A 22,088-nucleotide genomic window follows, 5' to 3' on the forward strand; every position below is an offset into this window, starting at 1 on the left:
GTGGTTGTGGCCTGTTGTGGGCTTTCCCTCTTTCCCCGGTGGCCAAAAGGCTCCCCGTCATGGCTGGCCCTTGGGTCCTCCCCTGGCTGACCACTGTGGATGGTGGGATAGCCCCCCAATACCAAAATCTGAACTGCCAAGTCAGGGGCAGGTAAGGGAGGTGGAACTTAGGTGGTGGACCACAATGCAGATGCCTTCACTCTGGTCCTCTGCCTGACAATAAAAGCCAGCTGCACTCAAATCTCACATACCAAGAGCATTGACTTGTCTTTTCGAATCACCTAAAACTCTCTGGAAACAGAAAGCTACCAACACCTTCACTAGCCTTTGAGGTAAGCAACACAATTCTGGCAACTCTTTGGGAAGTTCCAGGCATTGCCCTAAAAAGGGCTTTTGTGGAAAACATAAACTCCAAAGTCACTCTCATAAGGGTTATGTAACTGAGCAGAAGAGAGCCCTGGGCTCTGACATCACTACGGAGTGCCCCTCCATCCCCCCTCCCAGCAATGTGTAAAATATCACGGCCTCCGGATGTAAGAGCACGTTCTCTCTTGCTATTCCTGATCCAGCAGGAAAACTTGGACAGCTCCTTCCCTTGCGGTTTGCTGTGTTGTAAATAATATCTTGGCCGGGTCACACGTCCTGCTGCTCTTGTGATGTGGCGTCTCCAAGAAAGGGGGGGGGGGAGGAATGTAAACAAAACAGTTTTTGGTTGTTGTGAAGGAAAAATGTCTCTCATTATTGTGGAAAATTAGCGCTGGGATGGTTCTACCCATATAGGGCTTAAAAAAAGAAGAAGCTACGGACTCATAAAGTTTGTGAAATTTTTGTTTTAAATAAAACTAATTGAATTTGAAAAGTACATAAGCCTACAATGTTGCTAGTGCACATCATTTTCTTCTAATCGAGCCTGCCTGCAACAAGCTAAGTTGTGGTACTTCAGTTGTCTGCAAATGAAAAGGATAGTCTTCTAAATTACAAAATATTTTTTGGGGTCTCCTTGTCAATTACAGGCCTATTTATAATCATTGATGTTTTAGTAGCATCCCGATTGAGTTGTTGCATGGGCAGTAATCAGGGACAATAGGCATTGTAGTCCGACAACTTCTGGATGGCCACAGGTGAGCTAACTTTGATCCTATCCAGCATCCTGTTTCTCACTGGTAGCCCACAGCAAAGGCATGAGGGCAGTCACCCTCTCTTGCCAATGCCTTTGAACATCAGAAAGGATTTTTCAGGGGTTGGGGGGAATAATTTTGGGAGAAAATCCAAACTGTTATTATAATTCCTCCAGAATGCAATCCTGCTCCTTAATAAAAATCAGAATTTATTTGGAAATTTAAAAAAAGATTACAGAAGATTATTATCAGCATGAGCTAAAGAAGTCTGCCCTGTAGTCCTTGGTTGTTGACCAAAGGGGGGAAATGGCGACCCCGGCCCACCCTGGCTAATTTGAATCAGCCATGAAAGGTTGATTGGATGGAGCCAGAGTGAGGTGAATGCTTTGTTATTCGATCCCGGTTGCCTTGAAGGATATGGTGATGTAGCCACTCTTGGGAAAAACCATCGCCCTGAACCCAGAGGTTTTATATTGACTAATTCCTGGCCACCGGTTTTGAGGGCAGGAAAAGATGGCAGCAGTTCAACTGCATATGCTCTAGGATTAAACTGATAGACCTAGTTTTGAGACAGTATCTGGCTTGTTTGCCCCGGTGGATGACCTTAGTCAAACATATTACATCAGTGTTGAAACATCTGCACTGGTTGCCCATTAGCTGCTGAACCAGTCGCCTTCTTTTTAAGGAATCATAGAAGGGTAGAGTTGGAAGGGATCCAAGGGTCATCTAGTCCAACCCCCTGCAATGTAGGAATCTCATCTAAAGACTCCATGACAGATGGCCATCCAATCTCTGCTTGAAAACCTCCAAGGAAGGAGAATTCACAACCTCCCAAGGGAGACCGTTCCACTGTCCAACAGCTCTTACTGTCGAAAAGTTTTTCAGTATATTTAGTCAGAATCTCCTTTCTTGTAAGATTCATACTCTCCAGAGCAGGAGAAAACAAGTTTGCTCCATCTTCCATGTGAAGGCCCTTGAGATATTTGAAGATAGCTATCATATCTCTTCTCAGTCTCCTCTTTTGTAGGCTAAACATACCCAGTGCCTTCAACCATTCCTCATAAGGCTTGATTTCCACAGCCTTAATCAACTTGGTTGCCCTCCTCTGCACACTTTCCAGCTTGTCAACATTTTATTGAGAGCAGTATTTTTATTGTTTTCATGTGAACCGCTTGGAGCATTTTTTTAACCGTAAGCTGTGTAATAAGTAAGTAAAACAAACTTTTGTTTCTATAGAAACTCTCAAAGCCATTCTTGCTTACTTCTTAATGTGGCATCTGTAGTTTAAAGAAATTCATGACTTTCTCCTTTTTTGGTTCCTGGAAATGGGAGAAGCTTGGATTGATTATCTTCAGGTTTCAGAAACAGTTTGATCCCTGATGGCTATATATCAAATAAACAAAAATTCAAAATAGTGGGAATGATTGGTGAAAATAAGCTATTTTGTCGCAAGGAGGAAAGGTAGAGCAACTGCTTTTAAAATGAGAAAATGTTTTTTTGGGGAGCGGAACACTTTGACATTTTAAAGTTAGTTTCTAACCAGGGATAGGATTAGGATATGTCTCTACATGGTGCTTCAAGCAGACTATAGTTTAAATGTCTGGGCTTTCTCCACCCTCCCCTAATCCTGATTCCTTAGAATTGAACTCCTCTGAAGGAAGCAAGGATGATGAACAGAGAATTCGCAAGACCCCAAGCAATAAATAAATCTACAGTTCCCAGTGTTCCTTTGGGAACAGCCATTAAGCCTTTCCAGCTAAGCCAGTTTTAAAAACTAGTTTGAAATGCAGAGATATCTTCAGTTGGGCACTATGTTGATATTGGTTGAGGGAACAGGAACATGGAGCTCCCAGTTACCAATAGTTTGGGGGTTTTGTCTTGGCTGGTAGTTTTCTTTTGGGGGGTACAGTCAGATGTTGGGATTGTTGTGTTAGTTGTCCTGGTTATAATACTTCCTTTTACACTGCTGCTATGGAACCGTGGCTTTTTGCTCGCTATACTGCCTTGGCATGCTAAATTTCACCCAGGCCAGTGGGTTGTGGTGTGACACAACAGCAGGTGTCACTAGGCATGTCACCCTCCCAAACCCTTTATGCCCATGTGCGGTCCTGTTCCCCCATTATTCACGCATGAAAATGACAGGAAGGAGCTGTATACTGGAGTACCACCCTGTGATTTGGGGGGGGGCACGCGGTGGGGTGGTAAACAGATTTCTCCCTCCCCCCCGAAGCAGTCAGTGTGACCATGAATGCTAAACTTGCACTAGATTACCAGAGCTTCTTGTGTTGTATGAAAGATCACATAAAGCATGAAAATTATGATGTAAGAAACATCATGAAAATGGAATAAAGTGCTGTCTAAGTGGCTTCCTCTTCTACCTCTCCTCACGCACTGCTGTGCCCAAGTGGGCTTATCTGGCAGCTTTGCCATTCATGCCACAGACCTGGGTGGATGTTTTCTCACGATGCCTCGGAACAACAGTGCACTGGAAGGAGTGTGGAAAATTCAAATGGCAGCTTTGACCCAGCGACCTGGCACAGAGGGCCCAGGGCAGGTCTCGGTGCCATGGCAAACTCTACCAGGGCTCCAGAAGGTGCCAGAAGTATGGAGCCCGTATTTTATTTTTATTTTTTAAATTTCTATCCTGCCCTTCTCCCCAAAAGAGCCTAGGGCAGCAAACCACCAAGCAGCAAAAACAGCACAATCAAATAAATAAACAAAAAGATCAAAAACATTTGAAAAAACATTAGCAACGTATTTAACACATTAAGAACATAAGAAATGTTTAAAAAGAGTCGCATATCCTCACAGCTAGTAATTTCAATATTGCCAGGAACACGAACTCATGAGAGAGACTGCCTCTTTCCCTACAGACTCTCTTGGGTGTTCAAATCGACAGAGAGGGCCCCTCGTGGTAGTTCTTCCTTCCCCAGAAGGTTTTTTTTTGGGGGGGGGGTGATCTGTAGGAAAGTCTTCTTTGTGGCAGCACCTAAACTGGGAATCCTCTGCCTACCAGAGAGTTGCCCATCTGGTAACTTCATGATACAGCTGAAGACACACCTCTTTACCCTGGTCTTTGCCACGCAAGATACATATTTTTAGGGGCCACCCTATTTTTGTGGTTGTTGTTTTTTTAGTTTTTAAACAGTTTTTAATGTTGCTGTAACCCACACTGAGACCCTTAGGGTGAAGGGCAAGTAATAAATGAAGATAGTAAAATAATAATAATAATAATAATAATAATAATAATAATAATAATAATAAATAACAATAACAACAGCAATAATAATGATGATGATGATGCTTGGGTGAACAAGAATGTTTCAAAATCCTATCTATTGATAAGTAATACTTAATATAGTTCAAACCAATGTTAGTGTTTTTTATACATTGTAAGTTTCCTTTTGGGTTGAATCCTTTTTCAATTTATCGTGTTGTTAACTTCCTTCTACCTCATTACGGTTTCAAAATCCCCCCCCCCCCAATGTTAATAAGGGAATAAGGGTTAGGGTTAATTTGTAAGGGAACTCTTGGCATCGAACAAGTTGCGTCAGCTGTCACAGGATGCAGGTTCACCCCCACTGGCCTGCTTTCAGAGCTTCAGGTCTTTGCTTCGGAATGAAACAGTTTTTCTGAAGCAGCCTACAAGATTGAGTTGGACAACCAGTGTTGAAGGGTCAGTGCTTCCTGGCAGAAGGCATGGCTTCCAAGTATTGGGCCCCAGTACCAATTATGTGGTGTATAAATTAATTCCTGATGGTGATGGGTATTTCAGAGGAGAGGTCCTCAGTCTCGCATGCCCATCGGGTTCAAACAAAATGACACTCATCTATTTTCCCGCCTCTTGCATTCCACTCTTTAAATTCTGTTAAGGCAAGGAGAACCTGAATATTGTGCATTCATCATTTTAAGTCATCTGGAAGCTGTTTGATTAAATAAATTCTTATTAAGAATAAAGAAATAAAAGAAATGATCTGTTCACTTTCTTCCAGCACACAGATGCTTTCAGGAAAATAAATTTCCTGAACGAGCCATTTGGACAGTCTCTGTGGACTTCAAGATCCACATCATTAATTTAATTTTGCTGCTTTCATTAAAATTATCTACAGTTTTTTTATATATTATTGTTACAACATACAGTACAGGTGCACTTAAAGTAGGAGACCAAGGCCATCTGAAAAGCATTTGGGGAAAGTAATTTTGAGGAGACTCACTAATGGTTTTGAAAGACTCTTGGAAACACAATATAAGGCAGACCTGCATCAGCAGACGAAAAATGGAATGAGAGGAAAGAGGGCAATATTATCCCCAGTCCCTCAGTACTGTATGTCTGTAGCTGAGCAGCAGGAAGAAGAGGCATTAATTTTTAAGGAAAATCTTAAAATGAACAAGAACCTTGTATATAAACAATAATGGGGATGATGCATAAGCAAAATACTTTTATCAGACGGGGGCTGCTAGCTCTTGAGTCCCCACTACCTGTTTGCTGAAGGCCGGAGGCATAGCTTGGTATTTAAAAGATTTGTGGCATGATTCCATAGTCACAAATTTGCAAAAAAATGCATGTGCCAATTAATATGTATACAGACAAATTTAGAATCTGACTCTGACAGAAGGCAAACCATCTAATTTCCCATTCAAAATTACCCCATAGTAGAATTTATATTTGCTTGCACCCCATACCAGATCATCCCAAACCAATTCCTATTCAGTTCAGTTAATTTCTCAGCAGATCATCCTACTCCAAGACAATTCAGTGACGCTTTGGTTACCCCCATTCATTACTCCTAAAATTATCTCTAGATAAAGTCATGTTTACCCAGTAACTAAAGTCACTTCCACCCCCCGGTCTGTTCCCCACAAATTTAGTCTACAAAAGAACCTGGCAATAAAAATCACATTTAAGTCTTATATTGGGAACAGAAGTAACATGGTGTTCCTGTGGTGTTTAAAGAAGGGCCATAGCTAAGTGGTAGAGCATGTGCTTTGCGCGCAACAGTCCCAGGTTCAATCCCCAGCATCTCTAGGTAAGGTAAAAGGTAAAGGACCCCTGGACGGTTCAGTCCAGTCAAAGGTGACTATGGAGTTGTAGCGCTCATCTCGCTTTCAGGTCGAGGGAGCCGGCGTTTGTCCACAGACAGCTTTCTGGGTCATGTGGCCAGCAGGACTAAACCACTACTGGCGCAGTGGAACACCCTGATGGAAACTAGAGTGCATGGAAACGCCGTTTACCTTTCTGCTGCAGTGGTACCTACTTGCACTGGGTTGCTTTTGAACTAGGTAGGGCTAGGAAAGAGTTCCTATCTGAAACTCTGGAGAACTGCTGCCAATCTTCCTAGATGTTGCCCATTGGCCTCTGCCTGCTAGACAGCAGCTCCCACTGAGGACTTCGGAGGTGAGGGAGGTCAGCTGAGCTGCGGGAACCTTCTCAGCTTACAATGCTTGCTGTTTCATTCAAATGGCCGAACTGTGGCTTGTACCTGGAAAACCATGGTTTGATTGCTCTGGACCAAACAGTAAAATATGGTTTTCTCTAAACTTAGGATTAGTAGGAAGGAGCACATTAGCCCAAGACTCATTTACATGGTCCTAAAATTTAGTTTGGTATTGCTTTTGAACAAGCTCATGGTATCTGTGACATGTGGATTGCAGGGGCTGGACTACATGGCACTTGGGGTTCCTTCCATCTCTAGAAGGAGTGAAGTCTCTCTTAGATGTTAAGCACAAATCAGGACTCCTGCATCAGAAACAGAACAATCCCATTTGGTTACTGAAATGAGGCATGCAGCAAGGTTTTTTGAATCCTAGCCAAGCTAAATAGGCAGTCATTATAAGAGCAGGAAAGCACCCAAAATCTCGTTTAGATTCTTGCTCATCTTCATCTAAAAAGGAAATTAAGTGAATTTTGCAAAATTGAATATAATAAAGCAGTGAGGGGGCGTCTGCAGGATTCAGCTGCCCTTTTGGCTGTTGGCATTTAAGCCCATTTCTGCTTCTACCACATCCAGTGAACCATCTCCTTCTCCAATCCTCTCATGGCTTGTTTTGCTACAGCACTGACCACAATTACAAGATGTGCAGAAGATACTTCAGCATAAAAATTGAAATAAGCAGGGCTTGCGGATTTATTTTTTTCCACATAAAAACACATTTGTGTGTGTGTCTGCAATTAGTCAAAATGCATTTTCTTTGCATTATTTATTGCCTGTGTTCCAGAAGCAGCAACAGTGTATCTGTCCACAAGCAGACTGAGGAGATAAGTTCACCTCTTTAAATAAAAATTTTAACGACTAAACAATGTAATTTGCCTCCCACTGAAGTCAATAGCAAAACTACCATTAGCCATAATGGGGCTAAATTACACTCTAAATATATTTAATGGGCATTAAAGAAACCCATTCTCTATTCCCAGAGACTAGGGGAAAGTAACAATATTTTTAAAATTATAATGCAGCATTTATGCATAACAATGTCAACCTTTGGCTCTGTAGGTCAAAACTGCTTTGGAAGTGCTGTGCTGCCGGTTCTCATATTGCTGCCCTCCAGACCTCTCATGGATGAGGCACACAAAGAAGGGACTCTGATGATGAACGAAGGGTCTGGGTCAGTTCATGTGGAGAGAAGTGGTCCTTGAGGTTCTGCGGTCCTGAGCCGTTTAAGGCTTTCTAGGTCAAAACCAGCATTTTGAATTGTGCTAGGAAACTAATTGGCAGCCAGTGAAGTCGGGTTGGGATTGGTGTTATATGCTCAAACCGTCTCGCCCCGGTGAGTAGTTTGGCGGCCGAATTCTTCACCAAGTTTAGGATCAGAGTTTTCCTTCTCCTAGAACACCTCCATAGTCGAACGTTTCGGAACCCGAACACCGAAAACCCGGAAGTAAATGCCTCAGTTTTTGAACACACCTTGGAAGTCGAACAGGAAACGTGACTTCCATTTTGAATATTCTGTTTTGAGGCTTCCACTTTCAGTTTTCGGTTTTTGAACGTTTCGGAACTCGAACGGACTTCATGGAACGAATTACATTCAAAAACCAAGGTACCACTGTACCTTCCCAGGTTGATGAGCCCCACCTGCCCCTCACTTCCCTCTATGGAAAGTGCAGAAACTGCCTTCTTGACCATTGGAGCCACTCTTGGTCTCGTCTGCTCCATCTGCCAGAGCCTGCCTTCACATGCAGGGAAGTCCTGCTTGCAGACTTCTCAGTGGTGCAACTCGTTGGCTGGTGTGAGAACAGGATCCTGGACTAGATAGGCTACTGGCCTGATCCTGCACACTCTTCCTATGTTCTTATGTCAGATATTTTGAGGTAGATCCTTACTCCAGTTTCCTTTTTGTAATATAGAAGATAAGTATGTTCAGACTTTTTGTTTAGAAACAGCGATCACATAAATGTTGGTTAAATTATTTCTCCCTGTTGCCACCCCCTCCCCTGTACTTCCAAACTCTTTTAAAACTGTGTCGTGTCCAAATTTCATCCTCAAGCATATCTGATTTTCCATCAGTTGCCTGGGTAGAACTCCCATGAGGATGTTGGGGTTGTGAGGGCAAAGGAAGCAATAAAAGTCTTTTAATGGGAAGCGGGGGAAAACAGCAAGAGAAACAATATTGCTTTTTATTTCTGTCTGGTGGGGAGCGGATTGTTCCAGACTATAGTCTGTATGAGTAGAGATGGTGCACACCTGCCTGCCTCAGTTTTTAGTTTGATTGAAATTTTGTTCTGGCCTGCCCAATTTATGACCCACCAAGCCACTGACAAACTAGGGATGGTGTTACGCTTCCAAGGGCTGAATCAACCAGCTTGTGTTATCCTGACTGGGGAAAATAAAGGCAGATTTTCATGACTGAGCATAAAACAGACAAGTGAGTTTGGCTGGATGGATTGCACAAGCTGCCCATTTGTGTTTCGGCTAGTGGTAGAGAGGGTGGCACAGTGCAATGGGTAGGAGCTGTAGCCCCCATCTGCACTGTACATAAAGCAGGATTATACCACTTTAAACAGTCACAACACTATCCAAGGAATCCTGGGGATTGTGGTATGTAAAGTGTGCTGGGAGTTGTTAGGAAACACCCCCCTCTACAATTCTAGCCAATCCCTCTTCCTAAGGAACTTTGGGAATTGTAGTTCTGTGAGGGGGATGGGGATCTAACAGCTCTCAGCATCCTTTACAAACTACACTTCCCAAAATTCTTTCCCATGATTGCTTACAGTGGCATGGTGCTACTTTAAGTGTCTAGTGCACCTGGCGCCTTAGATACCTACTTGTGTGACAGGCCTGGCTCATATGCCATGGTAAGCCAAACTGTGTGTTATTGCAGATTAACATGGTTAAGGCAGAGACACCTTACTCACAGTCTCAGTTACCACCATGTTCATTGCAGGGAGTTGGACTAGATGACCCTTGGGGTACCTTCCAATTCTACTCTTGCCATGGAGGAGCAAAGTGGCCATGAGATTCTCTCTGGGAGCCTGCACATTCACACTCTTACAGTAAGCCTTGGTTTGTACTACTGTGCCGTATGAACCAAGCCATATTGTGACTTTTGACTGTGACCCTAATGTTAACCCTAATGAAACTTTTTTTATTTTAAAGCTATTTGTTTTATTATTATCTGCCCTCTTTCCCAGCAGTTTGGGACTGTGGATGTGGTTATCTCCCACCCCCACCCCCACCCCCCAGTTTATCTTTGAAACAACCAAGTGAGGTAGGCTTGGCTGGGGCCAAGGTCACCCAGCGAGTTCTAGGGCCGAGTGAAAGTGGAAGCTGACAGTATCGGGGTGCTGTATTCTCCACCCAATGAGTTCAAATCCCACACTTGTGGGGTGCTAGCTTCATGGTAAGATCAGAGTGAGAATCGTAGGCCTGATTCATATGCACCTTAGGGCAAGCAGCTGCCTGTCTCTTTCTTCCGAGGCTTAGTTTCTCTCAGCTAAAGGTCACAATCTGCTTCTGGATTGCAGCCCAAAAAAGGTCTCTCCTTCTTTTGTTTGCAAACTGTGGTTGTTGGAGCTTGTCCAGCGTGATCTCAGTCCCTGCACCCACCCTGTTTCTGTCGCATGTACCAAGGGTTTTTTTTCCTGCTGAGTAAAGACATTAACCTCCCTGTTCCATTAGCAACAGAAGGAGGCTGGACTGTTGTCATTGTTTGAGCAGGAAGTACTGCTTCTTGGGTCTAATTCTCTCCCGCTCTGTCGGGGCTTCAACATTCTGTAATTCATGGCCTGAGGCAAGCGACACAGCCCGTTAAATTCACAGGAACAGAGGAAGTTGCCGTATACTGAGTCAGACTATTGTCCACCTCAGTATTGGCTACACTGGCTGGCAGCAGCTCTCCCGGGCAGGGATCTCTCCCAGCCCTCTCCAGAAGGGCCAGAGAAGGAATCTGCATACTCTCCAACATTTTTCTGATGAAAATAGGGACAACCTAAGGAAAAGTGGGGCATTCTGGGATCAAATAAGAAACTGGCAGGGCCTCTGTAAATTCAGGACTGTCCCTGGAAAGTAGGGGCACTTGGGGGGTCCGAATCTGTGACCTCCTGCATTCAAGGCAGATGCCTTACCACTGAGCCACAGCCATTAGAATCACAGAACTGTAGAGTTGGACCACTTTTATCAGGAGGTGGAAGGGTTTTCCCAGGGATGGGGAGCTTTTGGCTCTCCAGATGTTGATGGACTTCAGCTCCCAACATCCCTGACCTTTAGTCATGCTGGCTGGAGCTGATGGGAGTTGAAGTCCAACAGCATCTGGAAGGCTACAAGTTCCTCATCACGGGATTGTTCTCTGCTCTCCCCTCCATTTATGCCATGGTCCCCACATGGGGGCACTTCCAGACTGTTTCAGTTTTTGGGTGGGATTCAATCACAAACTCACAAATTGGTGGGGATACAGGAGAGGGCCTTCTCCGTGGTGGCTGCTCCCAGACTTTGAAACCCTAGAGAAGCTAGACTGGCTCCCTCCTTGTTGTCCTTCCACTGACAGATGCAGACTTTCCTGTTCCAAAAGGCTTTGGAAAACTGACTACTTCTAATGAACGGTCATTATTGGTATGGTTTTAATAGATTTTATACAGAGTGAGTCCTTTAAAAGAGGCCCCATGGATACAGGGTACACATGTATAGTTTTAATTCCATCAAAATTTAGTTGTTTTTTAAATGATTGTTTTTTCTATGTTTTAGTGGTTCTTATTTTCATCTGTAGGTTGCCTTGAGTCCTGTCAGGTCAGGGGGAAAAAGGCAGGGTATAAATTAAAAAAAAAAAATTAACAAAAAAAAAACATGCACAAAGGTGGGAGTTTTTGTGGTAAAGAAAGTGATGGGAACTTGCATTGGAAAGTGTGGGGTAACAATTGCTTGACACTTCGTTGTCTAACTTCACTGGAAACAAATCAGGATGAATGCCCAATACGCAAGCTGTCTGGAAGAGATGTGAGAGTGAGTGTGCGCAGGACCTTTTCGGGCACTGAAGGGAATCCTTTCCCAGGGATGAGCTGACAGCAGGAAGCCTTGGGATTGACCAGGCCTAGCAGAAATATTTTGACCCTCTCTTTCTCTCTTCTGCTGGCTAGCAGAGCCTCTCCTGTGTTTCAGTTTCAAGTGGAAACACTTAGATCCAGCTCAATGCCCTTTGGTCTCTCTTGACTTTAAACTGTAAGCTGCTTGGGGCAGAGCTCTTTGTCCTTTTGTGCTTGTACTGCAGAGCGCCATGCGTGACATTGGCACGTTCTAAAATAACATCTGTAAAATCAATCATTCCTTATTTAAAGAGGGAGGTTTAAAACAACAACACCACCCGGGTAAAATAACCTTCCCATATACTTGAATTTTTCATTCTTATGTTCCAGTTTTGCTACTCTTTTCCTGTTCCCCCTTTTAATTTTTTTACTTTGTCCTCCCCATCCCTGTTTTTTAATTGCGCTAGGAAATTCTTTAATTAAAAGTTTCATTCTCATTCTGGAACAATTTGATATTAATAATGCATATCCTATTGAGAGTATGTAATTGCTCATGGTTTTATATATATTGTTCCTTGAATTTTATATATATTTCCTCCAGAATTTTAGGAATTTTATCACTAAAGTCTTGCTCTCTGCTTCAGTGGAGTCGGGTGCAGATGTTATGCTAGCTTTCGGAAAATGCTAACTTGTAACCTTGGGAATGCACACCCCTTCACCTTTCTGAGCCACACATCGCCCTCTCTCTTCCCTTTTTGCATTTCCAGTGGCGTTTGATTCAATGCCAATCATGCTTAATGCTAACCATGAGAGAGGGACGGGCAGGGCCTTAGTGATGCATCAGAACGGAGAATAGGCTTGACAGTGATCCCGCCCAAGAAGGACGTAAGGGTGTTGTGACCATATGTGGGCTTCAGTATTGTTGAGTAAGAGTGGGAGGTAGAGGTACTGGGTTGTGTCCAACTAACATTTATTCTGAAACAGACCTAAGTTATTTATGTCCATTAATGTCAATTTGTCTACTCTTAGTATGAAGTGGCGAATGCGGTGGTCATGTGGGATGGTGAGATGGGTGGTTGTGTGAATAGTGGGTTTTATGTTGGTTGGAAGTTTGTATCATGCTGCCTAATAGTTTTCACTAACCATGTGTTATTATGGTTATTGTGCATTTATATGATTAGATTTACCTTAATGTAAATTATCTGAAATTGTGGTTATTGCATCTCCGTGTATTTTAATTTTCCTTCCCGTAAACCATTTTGAAATTTCTGTGTTGCAAGTAGCCTATAATCGACTAGATGAGGATAACAATGCCTCTGAATGCTGAGAATCCCAAGAGGGTAGAGAAGCTGTTCTGCTCAGTTCCTGCTTTCAGACTTCTCAGAGGCATCTCGTCAGCCACTGTGAGAACATGATCCTGCACTATGAGGGGCCAGTGGCTTGATCCAGCAAGCTCTTCTGATGTTCTTAGTAGTAGTAATAATAAGCAATACGCTGCTTTGGGATTGGCATTCACAGAGTGGCATTGCAGTGTGTGTGTGTGTGTGTGTGCGCGCGCGCGCATGTGCACATGTATGTGTGAAAGGACAGACCTCTTCCAGGCCCCCCCCCCCCCCCGGCTACAATCCAGTGCAAATCACCATTTGCAGAGATCTGATCTTGCGTCTGCAGCAGGGCTTGCTGTGGCCCAGAGGTGAGGGGTGGGGAGTTTGGGCTCAGAACCCTGCCTCTGATGAAACTTTAAAGCACAGGCCCCGTGTTCCAAAATGTCATTTTTAAATTGCCCATGCATGTAAGAGAATTTTTGGGTTCAGAGCTGTCACTTCTGGAGGATGGAGAATATGAATATAGCTGCACTGCCACATCTGATGGAGGTAGAGGGGGAAGACCATCTGCGTGTTGTTGATCTGGTTATATATATCCCCCCCCTTCCCCAACCTATTGTAATTAGCAGCACATTTGGGCTGAAGATGTTCTGAGCCATGCACAGGCTGTTGAAGATGTTACACCTCCCTGCATCTTGCTAGCCCTAATCTTAGCTGCAGATGGCACAACGCATGCTAACATTCACCCACTCGGGTTTGCAGCTTCTGAAGGAATTGGCAGATCCGAAATCTTTCACACACATATCCAACTTGTCATGCTGCTCAGCTTGGTGTGCACGCTTGCAGGTGGCACCGTGTCCTGCTGGCCTAGGACAATTTTTGCACTGCTAGGCATTTAATATTTAAGCAGTATCCTGCCATTTTGGACAAGCCCCGACCCTCAGCTTTTTCAGAATACTGAGCTAAATTTATTATTGAACAGTTCATTAATTCTTTCTGGTTTTTTTTTTGTAAATAAAGATCCTTTCTGTCTGGTAAGCTCTGACAAGAATCATTTCCAGTGAAGGAAAAGTGTTTACAGATGTTTAATCCCCCCCCCCATGCAACAACCATTAGTGCAGATACTGGTAGTCTAGTGAGCTAGGAACTTTAGCGTAATTAATTTTAGTTGTAAAACTGCTTTAGGTATGAGGAGGTAGCGTAATTAATTTTAGTTGTAAAACTGCTTTAGGTATGAGGAGGTAATAAATTACAAGTGTTGCATTTACATTGATTGAATTCAAATCCTAATCCAGTACTTTTAGTTCAGGTGTCTATGCTCCAAACCATGATTTCTGTTTCTGTCATCCAGGCAGATCATGGTTGGCTTCACTCCTTCCCTGCCTTCTCCATGAACTCCCAAATGAAGGTCTCCAAGGGTGCCAACACCCCAAATTGTGATTTGTTGGTTCATTTGCATCATCAAAGTGCAGTTGGCCTGTACTGTATTATACAAGGCAGCTGAAAATCATGGTTGCAGAACCTTGTTTCATAGCCACTCACAAAGTATGGTGGTTTGGATGATGGTGGTTCAAACATTATGACAGACCATTGGTTTGGCATCATATCTGAACCATATTAATGGTTTTTCTGGTGTAAACTTGGACAGTTCACTAGTTCTGCTCACATGTCAAACCAAACCATGAACCATGGTTTATGAAGCTTGACCATGGTTTGGCAAGACATCCCAACGGACAAACCATAGCTTGTGGTTGCTTCATAACTAAGAATGGACAGATGCATATTTCTGAACTGTGCCATTTTTGTACGTGTTTCCTCCTGTTTCTGCATTAAACTGCATTTTTAATTTATTTAATATATATTTTAAACCTATTTTCTCTTAAAGCACCCATCTCAAAAACTGCATTTTGATACCTTTTTTTGAGCTTAGAATTGGGTCAGAAAATTCAGAAAGCACTAAAGCCACTGGATCACTAAATTCTGACCTGTGCGTTAGTCTGGGAAGTACAGGTCAGGTCAATTAATATCAAATTTGCAAATATCAAATTCTCCAAACACCCCTAATCTGAAGTGGGATTTGCAAACAGCACTCTGTGATACATATGGTTTGCTGTGATATTCATGTTAGCCAATTATTTCTCTCAGCCCTAGTTCCTTGTTGCAAAATGGGAACAGAAAGAGGTACCCAGTTATAACTGAGGACAATTTTTTGCAGCTTTAATGAATGGGGGAAATACAGAATTTCAGCCTGTGTAACTTTCCTTTCCTCTGTGGTGCCTTGACATGGTAAGCTACACTGGCTGAAACTGCTGTTCTCCATGACTTTTCAAAGGCACAGCTGTCAGGGAGGCTGGACTTGCATAGTTGCTGTGAAACTGAAATACCGTATATAGTGGTTGAAATGGACTTTGTACATAAAGCACTGCAGTCCTTACGGGGAGTCAAGAGACTGAATTGATGTAAAGGCCTTCTAATCCCAGGGTGTCAAATCAAGAAAAACCAGTCCTAGTTGCCTTCTGTTTTATGTTCCAATTTTGTGTGTGTGTGCGAAGACAGCTGGTTTATTTTATTTAAGGCCTGAGTATGTAGTCAGTTCTTAAAATTAACTGATGGGCTGTTGACTTGTCACCCTGTGAATAAAACCTCATTGCTTTGTAATTTGCTTGACAGGGTTCTGTCCTGTTGACAGTGTGCTCATTACAGGGAGAATATAACCCAGATGTTGGATCCCTGTTCTCTGTTTTGCATGTACCTTTCTTTCATTTGTTCATCCTCTCTGTCTGTTAATCTGTTTATGGTGCAAATTGGTTCCCAGCCGCAGAGTCCCCCTTCCCGGCATGCTGAGTGGAAAATGAATGGATACAACAACTGTCTGGGATTTAAATGGGCACAATTTTATTGATTTCAGACGTAGGAAGCTTTGGCATAGGCATTGGGCGTGTGTCCCTCTCAGCCCCCCTGCTGGAGGATCGAGGCATGACAGGTTCTATTCAGGGGTGCATCCATCACAAAACGCAGGTTTACGTGGATGGCCCCCAAATGCTGAGGGAAGCTCTGTGGCCCGCTAGCCCTATGCACTTGGCTTTACGGACAGAGACTTCCCTCCAGTCCCCTCTAATGGGGTACCCTTTTAATGTCGCCACAGGGAACGGGGTGGATGAAATGCAATAGGATTCCACCCAAGGCCTAAACTGCCAGAGTTCTGACTAGTGCTGTAGAGAAGGCGAAACCTGCAGAGCAGGGGAAATTCCTTCCCGGCTCCGAATACGGTAACCACCAAAAGACCTCAGCAAAGCGCTCCTAGCTGAAAAGGAAAGGGTTAGAGCAGTACACTGGTACCTCGGGTTACAGACGCTTCAGGTTACAGACTTGGCTAACCCAGAAATAGTTGTTGTTGTTGTTTAGTCGTGTCCGACTCTTCGTGACCCCATGGGCCAGAGCACGCCAGGCACTCCTGTCTTCCACTGCCTTCTGCAGCTTGGTCAAACTCATGCTGGTAGCTTCGAGAACACTGTCCCACCATCTCGTCCTCTGTCGTCCCCTTCTCCTTGTGCCCTCCATCTTTCCCAACATCAGGGTCTTTTCCAAGGAGTCTTCTTTTCTCAACATGTGGCCAAAGTCTTGGAGCCTCAGCTTCAGGATCTGTCCTTCCAGTGAGCACTCAGAGCTGATTTCCTCCAGAATGGCGAGGTTTGATCTTCTTGCAGTCCATGGGACTCTCAAGAGTTTCCTCCAGCACCATAATTCAAAACCAGAAATAGTACCTCGGATTAAGAACTTTGCTTCAGGATGAGAACAGAAATTGCACGGCGGCAGCAGGAGGCCCCGTTAGCTAAAGTGGTACCTTGGGTTAAGAACAGTTTCAGGTTAAGAAATGACCTCCAGAACGAATTAAATTCTTAATCCGAGGTACCACTGTAATCAAGTATGAATGAAGGGAGGGGAAGGGTGGGTGACGCTCCCCGCTGACTGGGTGCTGTGCAGAGTAGTCGGCTGGGCTAAGTAAATGGCCATGGCCCGTCCCCTCCAGGGCCGCTGCGGATTTGGCAGGAACCCGTGAGCCTCCGCGGCAGCTGGAGTGGCGGAAAGAACATTCCTAAAATGGCACTACGTGTCCGGGTGAAAGTGGAGGTGCTGTGTTGGGCTGCAATAGCCGCTCACTGGCAAGATGGTAAGCGGCCATTCCCAGCTCTGCTTTTGTTGAACAAATAACAAAACGTTTTATTAATATTGGGGGGGGAGCTTTTGTATACTGTCTCTGTGTCAAGATATGGCCACGGTCAATAAGTATCCAAAAGAACAAAAGAAACTATAAAATATCTACAATATATTTTGAAAAGCCTTTTGCCCTCTATGTGTTGCATACCTCTTAAGATATTGTAACCAAAATTTTCATGATAGTTCCCAAAGTCTAGGAGGAGCTTTTCATCTCTCTTTGGGAACTGTTGGACACAATTTTGAATAGAGATGGCAGACAGAACTTTTCAAAACTGCACTAATTTCAGGGGGCAGACTGTCCCATTTCTGTCCTGAAGAGAAATGGGAAGCTGCTGCCCCCTCCCCCTGCCACGGAAGCTTTCTTTACCTGGGTCAAGTAGCCCACAAAATGGTGGTGCCAGGTTCTCACGAGATCTCACTGGATGCCACGGCCACACCTTTTTTGCTGGCGGCAGACGTGGCAGGGTGGGTGAGGCATCCGTGGGGCACCACCTCTTGTGTTTCCACCGGCCAAGGCAGCTACCTCATCCTGCCTCATGGGCAGGCCGGCCCTGACTGATTTTAATCACTGATTTCAAAAATTTTGAAAGTAATTTTTTGGTTTTGTAGAATTTGTAGAATTCCTGAGCAATGCTGGGATATTATAAACAAAGGCATTACAGACAAATGTTGTGGCTTAAAACAGTTTAAATCCCCTTCAGTCATATTAAAACAGCAGCAATAGTTAATAAAGCAGCAGTAACTCAGGCTAAGAGGCAAGTTCCAAAAATCTGCTTGAAAGGTTCCTTCTTAGCTGTCAACTGAAAAGTGAGGAAAGATGGGGCCAGGTAGGTTTTGCTAGAAAAGCCGTTGCAAAGTCTGGTGGCCACAGCAGAAAAGGCCCTAACTTTCCTAGGGAGGCCGCCTTATCCCAGGTCAAACTATTTGTCCACCCAGTCGAGCATGGTCTACTCTGAGTCAGAGCAGCTCCATGAGGGCATTTTACTATTTTGTAAATTCAGTTCTCCCTGTATCATTTTGAGATTGTGCTCCCTTTTTGGCCAAAGCCTTTCTGTGTATGCCATCCAAGTTGTTTTGCACAAATTTTGATCTTGTTTATTTTTTCTGCTGTTTTGATGTGTCATTTAGTCGTTGACCAGTTATGATTGTTGGATGCCACCCTGGGAAGGAGTTAAAACTGAAGCATATAAAAGTGTTAATTTAATTGACTGAGCCAACCAATATTCATCTTCCCCCTCCATTACACAAACACAGGGGATTGTTGTGGCGTCGAATGGGAGTCTGTACACTCTAGAATATGTCACAGAGTCCTCTGAATTAGAACACAGGGTGACCTGCTTATTGAGCATTGATGCTGACTTGTTTGCAGGGAGGATAAATGCTGTTGGTTCAAAACCACTATTACCTCACACTTCTGGGTTTTTCTACGTCGCTTTCCTCACTGCGAAAAGTCAGATCTTTTGGGGAAGCAGGTTTGTTGCACAAGACTTCCCAATCATGCATGCAAAATCCTTCTCTGCCACTGCGCCTTGGCCCTTTCCCAAGTGTGCAAGGATTCTACAAAAGACGCTTAGGGTCTATTGGCTGAGGGATCAGCATTCATAGGGTTTCCTGGGGTTAGGAAGTTTGCCCTGCCCTGTGGGAGAGCAGGAGTTACTGAAACTGCCACAAAGATAAGCTATGGCTGCAAGTATTAATTAAAGATCACACAGCAATTGCCTTTTCATTAGCTTACTTATTTGGCCTGGAGGAACAAGAATGGTCTGACATCATTGTATGGAAACCTAAAATGCAATTTTGTGTTTCATTCTTTGTGATTCAACTGCAGGAGTGTGATTTTATCCTGGAATGTCCCGTTTTCCCTTAGGAAGTCCCTATTTTAATCGGAGAAACGTTGGAGGATATAGAGTTATGTGACCCCCAAGCCAAGGAAATAAGTAACTATACAACCTCTAGAAGACATTGGAAGGTAGCCCTGGATAGTTTTACTATGATTTATATATGTTGCAAGCTGCCCAGAGTGGCAGGGGCAACCCAGTCAGATGGACAAGGTATTATTATTAATAATAATAATAGTAGTAGTAGTAGTAGTAGTAGAAGAAGAAGAAATAATAATAGAATAGGACATTCCTATTTTCATCGGAGAAATGTTGGACAGAATGTTCTTCATTTTTGTGGTTGACTGCTTTGAGAAGGGAGAAGGAAGTCATCCTCCACACCTATGCTTAGCAGCCTGCCAGCAAGTCTGCAGCTGCCCCAAAATTCAGTTCTGGGGTGGCAGCTGGGGAAGGCTGGCTGATTCTCTTCATAAAGCCACTGGCCTCCCATGGACATGGAGCTGGCCACTGTGAGAACGGGATGTTGGACTCGATGGGCCTTTGGTCCAGCTTTTCTTAAGCTCTGGAAGACGTACCTTGCTGCAGTTCAGTGGGTAAGAAGAAGAGCAAGTGACTCTTAGCTCTGGAAAATCAGATCCGTGCCCTTGGGTAAGGCTTCCCTGTGTCTGAGTGAGGCTGGGCTGGGCCTTGGCTGTTTAGGTATTCTCAGATTTCTGCTCTCCCTGCAGTGTGCTTATCTATCCCTCAGTGCCTCCTTCCTCCTCCAGTTTGGGCCTCCTCCAGTTCTGCTGCAGTACTTCCTTAAGCACACAGGATTCATTTGTGGGTATCACCACCTTTTTCAGTTTATCCATTACTACTGGGCTCCAGCTTAGTACACTGCCTGCCTGACCATGGGGTGTTCATAGAATCATAGAATCATAGAGTTGGAAGAGACCACAAGGGCCATCGAGTCCAACCCCCTGCCAAGCAGGAAACACCATCAGAGCACCCCTGACATATGGTTGTCAAGCCTCTGCTTAAAGACCTCCAAAGAAGGAGACTCCACCACACTCCTTGGCAGCAAATTCCACTGTCAAACAGCTCTTACTGTCAGGAAGTTCTTCCTAATGTTTAGGTGGAATCTTCTTTCTTGTAGTTTGGATCCATTGCTCCGTGTCCGCTTCTCTGGAGCAGCAGAAAACAACCTTTCTCCCTCCTCTATGTGACATCCTTTTATATATTTGAACATGGCTATCATATCACCCCTTAACCTCCTCTTCTCCAGGCTAAACATGCCCAGCTCCCTTAGCCGTTCCTCATAAGGCATCGTTTCCACGCCTTATGTTAAAAAAGGGTGGATCAGGAGTGGTGGGGGCTGCTCCTCCTTGACTCTCCCCCAGCAAGATTAGGCTCCCACGGTGGATCAGAAATGAGCATCTGATGTCTGGCTGTACCAAGAAGAAACCTCCAGTTTTGTTTTTTTTTAAGCACAAAACTTCAGCCTCTTTAGGTTCAGCTGGGTTATGTTTTGCTGTTGCTGATTTTATTTATTTAGTTCTTTTACTTTAATACTGTGGTTGTTTTGCTCTATTTTTTAACCTTTTCATGCACTTGCTTGTTTTTAGTGGTTTGTAACTTTTTATTATTAGTTGCCTAGAGACGTTGTTAAATGGAAGGTACGCAAATACAGCGGTACCTCGGGTTACATACGCTTCAGGTTACATATGCTTCAGGTTACAGACTCCACTAACCCAGAAATAGTGTTTCAGGTTAAGAACTTTGCTTCAGGATGAGAACAGAAATCGTGCTCTGGCGGCACGGCGGCAGCAGGAGGCCCCATTAGCTAAAGTGGTGCTTCAGGTTAAGAACAGTTTCAGGTTAAGTACGGACCTCCGGAACGAATTAAGTACTTAACCTGAGGTACCACTGTAAATAAAATAAAGCAATACCCACTTTCTTCCACACTATGTTTAATTGTAGAAACATTGCCTTCCCTCTGTCATCTTCCCACCCCCACCATTTGCAAACTAGTAAAAAGTCCCATAGGTGAAAAAGCAAAAGGCGTCCTTTTGTCACGGGCAGTGCCAGTGCTCCAGATCTTTGCACCATTTGGGGCACTGTTTCATCCTTCCAGCCTCTTGTTCTTGCAGTCTGGGACTCTTTTTGTTTCTGACATTGCCTCTTTTGCTGCCTGCCTTTCACTCAGGATTATTCCCCTGCAAAGTGGTGCCTTTGCAAGCCGCCTCAGAGTCTCGCTCTCTAAGGAGTACCTCTGTTCATTTTTTACAGCTCCCCGCTTCTCCATGGCAACATAGCTTAGTGTTCCCTGCAGAGCAGAGAATCCGTTTTATTTCCCGTGTCTTTCCCCCCTTCCTTCCCTTCTTCCCTTCCCCTGCCTTCCCCTCCCTTCCCCATCCCTTCTCTTCAACTGGGCTTTCCTGTCCATGGACATGGATGTTTTGCTGGGCTTTGTCTGTCACCAGAGTGTGCAGTGATGAGACCGGTGGCCACAGCAGTTCAGCAAGGCTTCTTAGTGAAGGATGGCAGAACGAGGGAACGCTTTGGGAGCCAGGGTGAAAAAGAAACGCGATCAAACACCGCTCTCAGGTTTTTTCCAAAAGGTAATTTGCAAATGCAGGGTGACAACACGGTTGGTTTTTGTCAGCTGGTAAAACTAAGCATCAGGGGTGGCACCCTTGCTTTCTCTCTTAAACCACCAGCAATTTTGATAATAAATATCTACACACCTGATTCAGAGGTGGAACAATAGAGAGGCAGGTTGGCCTTTCCAAGAGGAAATTTTTAATGGGCTAGTATTGTTCCAACCTGTCCGGCAGGTGAGTCATTGGTAACCAAGTGACTTGTATGTATTTTACTTCTCACTTATTGCTGCCTTGTAACAAAGGTGGCTCTTATTTGAACAGTTTATGGGGAAGACTGTGAAAATATAATATGGCTTAGGGCAAAAATGTATTTTTACATGTTGGAGTAATTTGATAGCAACGTTGCTACCCTTGTAGTACAGGTTAGGTGTATATTGTTCATCTTGAGGGTTTGTTTTTCAGTAGGTGGGGATGGATGGATTTGCAGGTTTTTGACACAGTTGAGTATCAACTTGGGAGCAGCTAGCTGCAAAGAGCACCTATTGGGCAATGCC

The 22,088-nt window shown here is 44.1% G+C and overlaps 1 protein-coding gene across 8 annotated transcripts in view; it reads left to right on the forward strand.

The window, feature by feature from the left end:
• The window catches only part of PITPNM2 (phosphatidylinositol transfer protein membrane associated 2), a 212,604-nt gene that overhangs the window by 35,179 nt on the left and 155,337 nt on the right, over positions 1 to 22,088 (forward strand). The window contains exon 1 of one of the 8 annotated variants that reach the window (XM_080985038.1): positions 21,281 to 21,552. The exons of the other annotated variants lie outside the window; for them this stretch is intronic. The gene's annotated coding sequence lies outside the window, so the exon portion shown is untranslated. Of the gene's footprint in view, positions 1 to 21,280; positions 21,553 to 22,088 lie in introns of those variants that run through there. 8 annotated transcript variants of the gene reach the window in all.

This window comes from Podarcis pityusensis (genome assembly GCF_964106645.2).
Source record: "Podarcis pityusensis genome assembly, chromosome: 16".
Taxonomy (NCBI): domain Eukaryota; kingdom Metazoa; phylum Chordata; class Lepidosauria; order Squamata; family Lacertidae; genus Podarcis; species Podarcis pityusensis.